Source organism: Macaca fascicularis, chromosome 5, assembly GCF_037993035.2.
Source record: "Macaca fascicularis isolate 582-1 chromosome 5, T2T-MFA8v1.1".
Classification (NCBI taxonomy): domain Eukaryota; kingdom Metazoa; phylum Chordata; class Mammalia; order Primates; family Cercopithecidae; genus Macaca; species Macaca fascicularis.
In genome coordinates this window covers 162,133,704-162,145,538 of record NC_088379.1, presented here as the reverse complement: position 1 = coordinate 162,145,538, position 11,835 = coordinate 162,133,704, and the positions used below count along the sequence as shown (strand labels likewise).

General features: G+C 40.0%; 1 non-coding gene across 1 annotated transcript; it reads left to right on the top strand.

The window, feature by feature from the left end:
- The first annotated feature begins 9,823 nt into the window (after nt 1–9,823).
- On the top strand, nt 9,824–9,930 carry LOC123573700 (U6 spliceosomal RNA). The gene has a single exon (XR_006698443.1). It is a non-coding gene; the product is annotated as a U6 spliceosomal RNA (small nuclear RNA).
- The last annotated feature ends 1,905 nt before the right edge of the window (nt 9,931–11,835 follow it).

Below are 11,835 nucleotides of genomic sequence, written 5' to 3'. Positions count from 1 at the left end.
ACTCATGATGTAAATGGCACACTAAGTGCCAAAGGAAGTTTATGGCTATCAGACAACCGCTTGCTTAAGTAACAGGTACTACTCCTTGAGGGACTGGTGCTTCAAATATATACATGCATGGCTCTCAACCCTGCCACTTTTCTCCCAGAGGATGGGGAACTAATCGAGCATGACTGCCAATAAATTATAGTCCAGATTTATGCCACCCAAGATGATCTCTTAGAAGTCCCCTTAGCTAATGCTGACCTTAATCTATATACCGATGGAAGTTCATTCGTGGCGAATGGGATATGAAGGGCAGGTTATGCCATAGTTAGTGATATAAGCGTACTTGAAAGTAAGCTTCTTCCCCCAGGGACAAGTGCCCAGTTAGCAGAACAAGTGGCACTTATCCGAGCCTTAGAACTGGGAAAGGGAAGGAGAATAAATGTGTATACAGATGGTAACTATGCTTATTTAATCATACATGCCCATGCTGCAATATGGAAAGAAAGGGAGTTCCTAACCTCTGGGGGAACCCCCATTAAATGCCACAAAGAAACCGTGGAGCTATTGCATGCAGTGCAAAAACCCAAGGAGGTGGCAGTCTTACACTGCCAAAGCCATCAAAATGGGAAGGAGAGGGGAGAACAGCAGCATAAGTGGCTGGCAGAGGCAAGGAAAGACCAGCAAAAAGGAAAGAGAGAAAGAGACAGAAAGTCAGAGAGAGAGCAGAGAGAGGAAGAGTGAGACAAAGAGGGAGTCAGAGAGAGAGAGAGACAGAGAGAGGAAGAGACAGACAAAGATGTCAAAGAGAAAGAAAGAGAGATGGAAGTAGAAAAAACAGTGTACCCTATTCCTTTAAAACCAGGGTAAATTTAAAACTTATAATTGATCATTGAAGGTCTTCTCCGAAACCTCTAACACTCCAATACCACCTTGTTGCCAGCGTAAACAAGGGCATAGCCCAAGAGCACTGAGGCCACTGACAACCCGTAGCCTTCCTATCAAAAATCCTTAACCCAGCAGGTTTCCCAACAGGGGATCTAAATCTTAATTACCATACAAAGGTTCGACCAGATCTAGGAGGAACTCCCTTCAGAACAGGATGACAGACAATTCCTCCCAGGCAATGAGGGAAAAAATATGCAACAGGTATTCAGTAAATGATAAGGAAACTCTTGTAGAAGCAGAGTTAGGAAAATGGACTAATAATTGGTCTGCTCAAATGTGCAAGCTGTTTTTAATCAGCCAAACCTTAAAGTATTTACAGAATCAGGAAGGAGCCATCTATACCAATTCTAAGTTAATATGGACTGAACGAGGTCTTATTAATAGCAAAGAATAATTGAAATCCCAAACTTAAAAGGTTTTCAACAAAAGTAAAGTTTGCTAAAAGTTAACAGTGTAACATGTATTATCCTAACTTCGAATCTTATGGAAATCAGACCCTATCAGTACCCCTCAAAGCTCAAGTCTGTCAGTGCAGAGTCATACAACTAACACCCCTACTTATAGGGTTAGGAATGGCTACTGTTATAGGAACCGGAATAGCCAGTGTATGTATGTCATTATCCTACTACCACACACTCTCAAAGGATTTCTCAGACAGTTTGCAAGAAATAACGAAATCTATCCTTACTCTACAATCCCAAAAAGACTCTTTGGCAGCAGTGACTCTCCAAAACCGCTGAGGCCTTGACCTCCTTACTGCTGAGAGAGGAGGACTCTGCACTTTCTTAGGGGAAAAGTGTTGTTTTTACACTAACTAGTCAGAGATAGTATGAGATGCCACCTGGCGTTCACAGGAAAAGCTTCCAAAATCAGACAATGCCTTTCAAACTCTTATACCAGCCTCTGCAGTTGGGCGATATGGCTTCTTCCTTTTCTAGGTCCCATGGCAGCCAGCTTGCCATTAGTCACCTTCGGGCCCTATATTTTTAACCTCCTTGTCAAATTTGTTTCCTCTAGAACTGAGGCAATTAAGCTACAGATGGTCTTACAAATGGAACCCCAAATGAGTTCAACTAACAACTTCTACCAAGGACCCCTGGACCAACCCACTGGCCATTCCACCGACCTAAAGAGTTCTCCTCTGGAGGACACTACAACTGCAGGGCTCCTTCTTTGCCCCTACACAGCAGGAAGTAGCTAGAGCAGTCATCGGCCAAATTCCCAACAGTAGTTGGGGTGTCCTGTTTACAGGGGGGATTGAGAGGTGAAGCCAGCTGGGCTTCTGGGTCGGGTGAAGTCTTAGAGAACTTTTCAGTCTAGCTGAAGGATTGTAAATGCACCAATTAGCACTCTGTGTCTAGCTAAAGGTTTGTAAATGCACCAATCAGCACACTGTAAAATGGACCGATCAGCTCTCTGTAAAATGAACCAAGCAGCAGGATGTGGGTGGGGCCAAACAAGGGAATAAAAGCAGGCCACCTGAGCCAGCAGCGGCAACCCACTTGGGTCCCCTTCCACACCATGGAAGCTTTGTTTTTTTGCTCTTCACAATAAATCTTGCTGCTGCTCACTCTTTGGGTCTGCATCACTTTTATGAGCTGTAACACTCGCCGTGAAGGTCTGCAGCTTCATTCTTGAAGCCTGCGAGACCACGAACCCACCGGGAGGAACAAACAACTCTGGATGGGAGGAACAAACAACGCCAGACGTGCCACCTTTAAGAATTGTAATACTCACTGCAAAGGTCAGCTGCTTCACTCCTGAAGCCAGCGAGACCACAAACCCACCAGGAGGATTGAATAACTCCAGCTGTGCCACCTTTAAGAGCTGTAACACTCACTGCGAGGGTCCGTGGCTTCATTCTTAAAGTCAGCAAGACCAAGAACCCATCAATTCCGGACACAAGGGCAGCGTGCTCAAATGTGGTACACATTGCCTGAATAATCCAAAGAAGCCTACCAAGCATTGTGATGGGTGGTATAAGGTACTAGCCTCAGATTACTGGGCACTTAAAAAACTTCACCTGTGAAGCAGACCTCTAACTTCTGAGGGATTTATCTTCCACTGCAATCACATATTTTTACTAATACATCTGAGAAACTTGTTATTTTTTGCTCACCAGGTACAATTAACATGGTTTCTTCAATATAATGTATTAATTGAATTGCTATAGAGACAATCACATCCAGAACAATCTTTGTACCTCTCTTGATAGAGTGGGATTGAGCTCTTATTATCAACCTAGAGACAGTAAGAGATGCTGGGATGGGAAAGAATTTGTTTTGTCTTGGGAAGCAACTATCCCATATGTAATCAAGTTTTTTCTTTTTTCTCCCTCAGATAAGAGATTATTATCTAAGAGAATTAAAAGATTTGTTTCTGCTTACACAGAAATTTGGGGGAATCTGGAGTTTTAAGACTCCCAGCTTCATCTATGTCTAAATAAATGTCTTTAGTTTATGTGTCAGGATTTCAGTCCTTGCCAATACCACTATCTTAGAGATGTGTGGTAGAACATTTAATTGAAACTGGAAACTGTTTACTTAAAAGGAAAATTTAAATTTCCCACAAGTTATAAATTTCCCTCTACTACAGGAGAGGAGGGACTCATTTAAAACTTCAGGGAATCTTTCTACTTCTCCCATGCATATCCCTAATTGGCATGCTCACAGGTTTTAATTTCTCATATTCCCTGTGTTTGTTCTCTAGGACCAGAAAAAGCAGCTGAATAGCTGCAATATTTAAAATCACTACTATATTCATAACAACTAAGTGAAACCTGATTTCCCTCAAGTCCCTCTTCATCCTATGCTATCATCAATGAAAATGATTGCTGGTAATCATGACACTTTCATCTGTCATAAATTTTCCATGTGTCACCCCCTCTTTTTGTAAGGAGCATGTCTCTTGCTTCTCAGATACAGGAGCAACCTAATTCTTCTGAATCCTACTGTGAAGTTCTGTTTTGTAGGGTCAGTTGCAGTGCCAATTGCTGTGTCTGGGTCCCCACAGAAAACAAAAACAGATAGCATATACAAACAGGCTGATCCAATAATATTTTTCTTACAATATGCATGTGAGGGAGGGAAACCATAAAAGTTGGTAGGAATAATTCAAGCTTACTAGCAACAGAGCTGTTGACATCCTTAGGCTGAGGAAGGAGTTCAGTCCCTGAATACAGGAGAGAGTCATGCATAGAAGGTCACCTGGAAAGATGCAGTGACCTTTGGTGAAAGCATTCAGATCACCTGAGCTCACCTATCAGGAAGGAAGCCAGAGGGGGAAATATTCTGACCTCACTCTGCTTTCTCCTTTCTTCAGGCTCCTTGTCAGTGTAAGTCAACTGAAAGGCAGAGTGGAGGAAGCCTAATGATGTAGTTTATACAGGTCAGTCACCTGGGGCAAAAAGCAGGGTGAAAAAGGGGAGAGAATAAATTTGAAAAGGAGGTACAAATATGCCAGTACATATAGGACATTCTTTCCTAAGCTTAATCAAGATTCGGACAAATGTTAGAATGAGAGAGGAACTGCTAGGCAGAGACACTGAGAGTTCAGTTGCATAACAGATATAGGAGGGGGAAGATGTTGCTTTCATTGTCAATGATTAGTGGGTAGATTGCTTGGTAGATGGTTTGTTTTTAAGGGAATTGGATGGTATGCTATCTGGGTTCCACCTGGGTTCCAATCCACTGATTAACACTTTAGAAAGATAGGAAGATAATGGAGGAGATGATTTGCTAGAATTTCTGTGAAAGAGAATGGTTAAAATGTGCCATTTTAGCTACTCGCCACTCCCCACTGCTCTGCCCAAATTTGCTTGGATCATGATATGACTATATTATGGACACGTTATAAAGTACATAGATGTTCTCACATACGGCATTTGCATCAGGAGGTGGGGAAGGTTCTGCTATAGAATGGCTTCAGAAGTGTCAGAGATAGATGAGGGGATGAGAACTGAGGAATCGTGGAGGAAACCTTTGGGAACATGTGTGAGACAATTTCAGAGATACACAGAAGTGTGAAAGTGAATTTTGGAAGGGCTAATGTATTGCATTTTGCAGAAGGTGTGAAGAGCCAGTAAAATTTTAAATATTATTTTTTAAATGACACATTTTGAAACCGCAGACTACGAAGACCTGGGGGAATACAATTTGTACTGGGGAGATCAATTTTTACAGAATTGGTTACCTTTCCTACTTGAACCAAACTAGACATTTCTCTGATTTTTTAAATTCATTTTCTATGACGTAACTTTGTTGATAGAAATGAAGTAGCCAGAAAGTCCAAGAATCCACCATTGTTTCCAACATAGACCAATAAGAAGCATAAAAAATTTACTTTCTAGTAATTTTTTTTCTGGAATACTGCGAAGAAAATTTATTTAAAAATTTTAGGCCAGGCGTGGTGACTCATGCCTGTAATCCCAGCACTTTGGGAGGCCAAGGTGGTGGATCATGAGGCCAAAAGGTCGAGACCATCCTGACCAACATGGTGAAACCCCGTCTCTACTAAAAATACAAAAATTAGCTGGGCGCAGTGGTGCACGCCTGTAGTCCCAGCTGCTCGGGAGGCTGAGGCAGGAGAATCACTTCAACCTGGGAGGCGGAGGTTGTAGTGAGACCGTGCCACTGCACTGCAGCCTGGCAACAAAGCGAGACCCTGTCTCAAACAAACAAACAAAAAAAATTAATAGGGCAATTATCTTTAAGAGTTTTTAAAATACCCAACCCAAACTAAACAATATTAAAGACAGAATAGTCTAAACTGAGAAATATTACATTTCAACAATAATTGTTAACATAATTAAACAATAAGTAAATGTACAGTTATGCACCAGATAATGATGTTTCAGTTTACAACAGACCATATATAAAATTGTGATTCCATAAAATTATAGTGGAACTGAAAAATTCCTATTACCTAGTAAGATTGTAGCCATAATATTGTAACAAAATGCATTACCTATGTGTCTGTGGTAATGCTGATGAGAACAAACCTACTATGCTGCTGGTTTTATAAAAGTATAGCACATACAATTATGTATAGTACATTATACTGAATAATACACAACTATGTTACTGATTTATGTACTTATTATGCTGTACTTTTTATTATTTTAGAATGTACTCCTTCTACTCATTTTTTTAAGTTAAGTGTAAAATGCCTCAGGCAAGTCTTTCAAGTAATATTCCAGAAGAAGAGGTTGTTACAGGAGATAACAGTTCCATGTGTGTTATTGTCCCTGAAGACCTTCCCTCAAGACAAGATGTGGAGACTGAAGAGAGTGATACTGATGATTCTGATTCTGTTGTAGGCCTAGGCTAACGTATGTATTTGTGTCTTTGTTTTCTTAAACTTTTAACAACAACAACAACAATAAAAAAGTTTAACAAGTAAAAACAATTTTAAAAATAGAAAAAAGCTTATAAAAGAATATTTAAAAAGAAAATATTTTTTAAAAGATGTACAATGTGTTTGTGATTTAAGTCAAGTGTTATTACAAGAGTCAAAAAGTTTTTCAAAGTTAAACATTTAAATATAAAAGAAATAATATGCTAAGAATAATTTATTATTGAAGAAAATAAATTTTTTAGAAATTTAGTGAGCCTAAATCTACAGTGTTTATAAAGTTTATAGTCATATGCAGTCATATCCTAGGCATTTATATTCACTCACCCAGTGAATGTAAACTGACTCATCCAGAGCAACCTCCAGTCCTGCAAGCTCCATTCATGGGAAGTGCCCCTATACACTACTTTAATCTTTTATATCATATTTCTATGATATACCTTTTCTGTGTTTAGTTATGTTTAGATACCAAATACCATTGCGTTAAAATTGCCTACAGTATTCAGTGCAGTAATATGCTGTACAGGCCTCATACACACAGGCTGGCCAAGCAGCCACTTCTTGGTGCAACCGTGAGGGGCGGGAAGATGGCGGAGGTGGTGGTGGGCAAAGAAAAGCACCGGCAGCAGCCGCTCCTCTTGTTTGCTCCTGTCCCGCATCCGGGTTATCATGAAGAGCTTCCCCAGGTGCCCTGAACCCGCTCCACTGCAGCCCCTTTAGTGTCGTCACTTCTTCACAGACTTCCAGTGCCTGGTAGTCTTTCCAGGACAAGATTGAGGTCCTCATGCACCTGCGCCACAAACAGCCAGAGGGAAAGTGGCCCAAACAGCAGCCCCGCTTTGACAGGCCCGCTCTGCAGCTCAGGCACCAAGAAAGCAGCGGATACCGGCAGCCATTGCGCTGATCTGCTGTGGCTCCAAACTGCAAGGACAATTTCTTTTTCTTTTCTTTCCTTTTCTTCTCTTTTCTTCTCTCCTCTCCCCTCCCCTCCCCTCCCCTCCCCTCCCCTCCCCTCCCCTCCCCTCCCCTCCCCTCCCCTCCCCTCCCCTCCCCTCCCCTCCCCTCCCCCCTCCCCTCCCCCCTCCCTTCCCCTCCCCCCTCCCCCTCCCCTCCCCCTCCCCCTCCCCTCCCTCTCCCCCTCCCCTCCTCTCCCCTCCCCCTCCCCTCCTCTCTTCTCTTTCCTTTTTTGAGATGGAGTCTTGCCCTGTCGCCCAGGCTGGAGTGCAGTGGCACCATCTCGGCTCACTGCAACCTCTGCCTCCTGGGTTCAAGCAATTCTCCTGTCCGTCTAATTTTTGTATTTTTAGTAGAGAAGGGGTGTTACCATGTTTGCCAGGCTATTCTTGAACTCCTGACCTGGTGGCCTCCCAAAGTGCTGGGATTACAGGCGTGAGCCACTGTGTCAGGCCGCAAGGGCAATTTTAACTTTTAAATGTACAATAGATTTTGAAGAGCTTGTACAGATCAGTTATGTACATTCATATATGTATATTTTGGAATCAGTTCTTATAAACAGCTTGATTCAATTTTAGCTAAATAGTTTATAAGTAGTATGTTACATTTGAACTTTTGTCTTTTAAGAAAAGTTAACTATTCAATATTATTTTTCTACTGTAAAGAAATATACTTTTCTCTTAAAAATCTGTACATACTTTTACGGTAAGATGCTTTATAGAATTAGTTTTAGAGCCCTCTATGGCTCTAACACCTTGCTTACTGCCTGCAAATTTTGTGAAATTTAAAAATAAGCTTTCTAACACTTTTATTCCTACAGAAAAATTGCAAGTCAAATTTATCAAATCAAATACAAAAATAAGTCTTACCTCTGCTATAAGCATATTGTTCTAAAACAAAAAACAAAACAAACAAAAAAACACACATTTTGAAATATTTCTTTATTGAAGATCTCTCTCTTAACTGTTCTTTGCTTTAAATCCCTGGTACTTGTTTTTACTGTCTGTAAGAGAAAAACGGACAGGTGCTGTGGCTCATGTCCATAATCCCAGCATCCAGGGAGTCCGAGGTGGGTGGATAACCTGATGTCAGGAGTTCAAGACCAGCCTGACCAACAAGGTGAAACCCCATCTCTACTAAAAATACAAAAAATTAGCCAGTCATGGTGGCAGATGCTTGCAATCCCAGCTACTCAGGAGGCTGAGGCAGGAGAATCACTTGAATCTGGGAGGTGGACGCAGCAGTGAGTCAAGATCACACCAATGCACTCCACCCGGGGCAACAACAGCAGAAACTTCTTCTCAAAAAAAAAGAGAAAACCTATCATAAGACTTTCCCCCGCCATAGGGCAAATGTTTGGCTCCTCTCTCACTCTTTTTTCTTTTTTAAGAAAAGGTTTATAATTTACATTCAGTAAAATCATCCTATTTAGTGTCTAGTCTGTGAATTTTGACAAATGCATAGTTTTGTAACCAGTCAATAGGCAGGACAGATCCATCACCCACAACATTCCCCTCTGCCCCCTTGTATTCAGTCTCTTCTGCCCCCTGGCAATCACTGATGTTTTCTGTTCCTCTTGTTTATTAACATTTATTTTAAAATAAAATATTTTAAAATCAAAAATTGTATATGCCATACAGATTTTGTAGACTGACAGCCAGAAACTATACCACATGGCCTAGGTGTGTAGTAGTCTATAACATCTAGGTTTGTGTAAGTACACTCCACGATGTTTGCACAATGAAGACATCACCATTAATGACACACTTCTCAGAATGTAGCTTCATTGTTAAGTGACATGTGACTATAATACTTGGATAAAATTATGCTAATGCCTGTGATATTTGGTCAAATGAAATTCCCTCATATACTGAATTTTTATTTGTATTGGTCTGTCGCATTTTCATTCATTCCACAAATATTTATTGATTACTTATGTGCTGCAAAGAGAGAAATTAATGTTAATATGATAGTTTGCCTTCCCAGAGTTCATGTTCTAGTGAGAGAGACAGACAATTGCATTGAAGGGCTAAAGTTGTGTATAAAGTTACTTCTGTTCTAAAGAGAAGAGGCATGATTCAAATAACACAGAAAACGAATCCCACTTTCCACTGAGACTTATGGAAGAGCAAAATAAGGAAGATGTCAATCGCAGAGCCTTCACCAGGTTTGCGCTACTGAAGGACAGCACTCACCTTGGCTAATCTGTTGTTTAATAGAGCATTTTAAGGAGTCCTTAGAAGTACAAAGGTGGATCTATAGCTAAAAAGAGGCAGAAAGAGCTAAGTTATACTTACTGTTTTTTTAATAAAAGGAGGAGACTGGAATTTGGAGAAGACACCCAGTACAAGTGACCTAGAAAACAGAAGCAAAGAAACACCGCATAGTAGGAAGCTAGATCTCACAGAGAAGGTTGTCAGAAATTCACAGGAAGGAGGGCATAAACTACTTATTTTAAAAATGGAGGTCTGATATTGAAAGTTGTATTGCTAGGACATAGCCCCCATCCTTGTCTAAACCTTCAGTGCAACTTTGCTTTGTAGGTTGAGTTCCACTTCTGCAAGAGTCGAAAGCAGTTACTACCCTGCTCGCTCTGACAGCACACATACTAAAATTGGAACGACACAGAGAAGATTAGCATGGACCCTGTGCAAGGATGACACGCAAATTCATGAACCATTCCATATTTTTGTGAGAATTTAACAATGAGATCACTTGGTCACAAGGCGGGGAATATCACACACTGGGGCCTGTTGTAGGGTGGGGGGCTGGGGGAGGGATAGCATTAGGAGAAATACCTAATGTAAATGATGAGTTGATGGGTGCAGCAAACCAACATGGCACATGTATACCTATGTATCAAACCTGCACGTTGTGCACATGTACCCTAGAACTTAAAGTATAATTAAAAAGAAAGAAAGAAAGAAAGAAAGCACTTACTACCTACATTTTGGATACTCAGGGCAATGCCTACAACCTGTCACACATTTTAGTAAATCTGTTTTCAAAGGGGAAAATAAATAATGGTATAACTATTGCAGAGTGAAGCCTGAGGAAAAATTTAGTCATTTTTATTATGGCAGTACAGAAGTCTTTATACTTGGATAAGGCAGGAAGGAATAAATGTTTCCTTTTCTAAAAAGGATAATTTGGTTGCTAAGTCTGTGAAGTTTTATGCAAATAACAAGAGAAATTGCAGCTCCAGTTGCCTTAACAATAACGTAAATGTGTTAACTGATATAACTAGAATTCCAGAGTTATGGCAGAATTTTACTGATCCAATTCACCCCAATCACTCTGACTTTTTAAAATAAGTTTTAATCTAAGGTTAACATTAATTCCTCTTGCGGTTGTAGCAACTGGTGTTTACACCAGTTGGAGAGAAAGCACTCTGGCTACAGTATTCCAACTACGCGTCCTAAAGTGTATCTAGCTGGCTTGCATAGTTTACGTGGCTAGTCCTAACCCAATAATTACAACAGGGCAAAAAAAGTGCAGTGATTATATGTGGAACCTACCACTACAGCTAGGAGTTAGTGAAATGTGTCAGTATTGTTTCAAAATTAGGAGGAAGAAGAAAGAGATGCTAAACAGAAAAACAAGTATGTCCATTAGAGTAGATAAAAAAGGGGGGTGAGGATAAGGCTAAATGTAATAAAGAAGAAATTCTATGACTTCATACAGCAACACCTTTTCTCTAGACTGAGAAGACTTTAAATGGATTTGATCACTAATTATCGTTTGCTATGAATATAGCATTCATAAACTATTTACTTTTAAAATGGAGGTCTGATATTCAAGGTTGTATTACTAGGACATAAACCTCTCCCTTGTCCAAACCTTCAGTGTAACTTTGCTATGTAGATTGAATATAGCATTCATAGCAAATTATATTGAGTGATCCAATTCATTGAAAGGCTTCTCAGTCACATTTCAAAGGCGTTGCACATTGTATAAACTCTGTGAACTCACATGGGATAGCATCCTTTGCTACCACACAGACAACCTGGGAGAATTTCAAGGTCATAAAAGTAGTTTGAGGTCCAAATAAACCCTGAACTATACAGAATGTCTTCTTTTTCCAGCAGTTTTATAACATCATAAATATTTTTGTGTCTGATACTGCTAATGAGTTCCATAAAAGAATTTCATCCCACAAACATCATTGTTCAGCATTCTCCTTTTGGCAACAGTAATTAGGTTTTTTTGTGCAACTATGCTAAAATATATCATGGTTAGATAGCTACTTTTTAAAAAATCAGAATGAGCAAAATTTTATTATATTATCACAAAATGACCACAAAGTTTGTTTTTCTTGTCCTGCTGTTTTTCGTTTGCCTACTTTTTTCAGAACTTAAATAGCAGTGTACTGACTGGTATGCTACCAATAAAATATTGTTGCACTTTATATCATGTATGAGGAATGTGTTAAAGTTGCAACCAAAAGATATTTTTCAGATGGTAATATGAAAGCAAAAATTCTAGTTAGAGTACATTGTACTGCATGCAAGGATCAAAGCTACTTACAGAAATAAAAAAAAGAAACCTGAAATAAGTCTCACCAACTACCCAAGGTTTTGAAAAATTAATTATAAA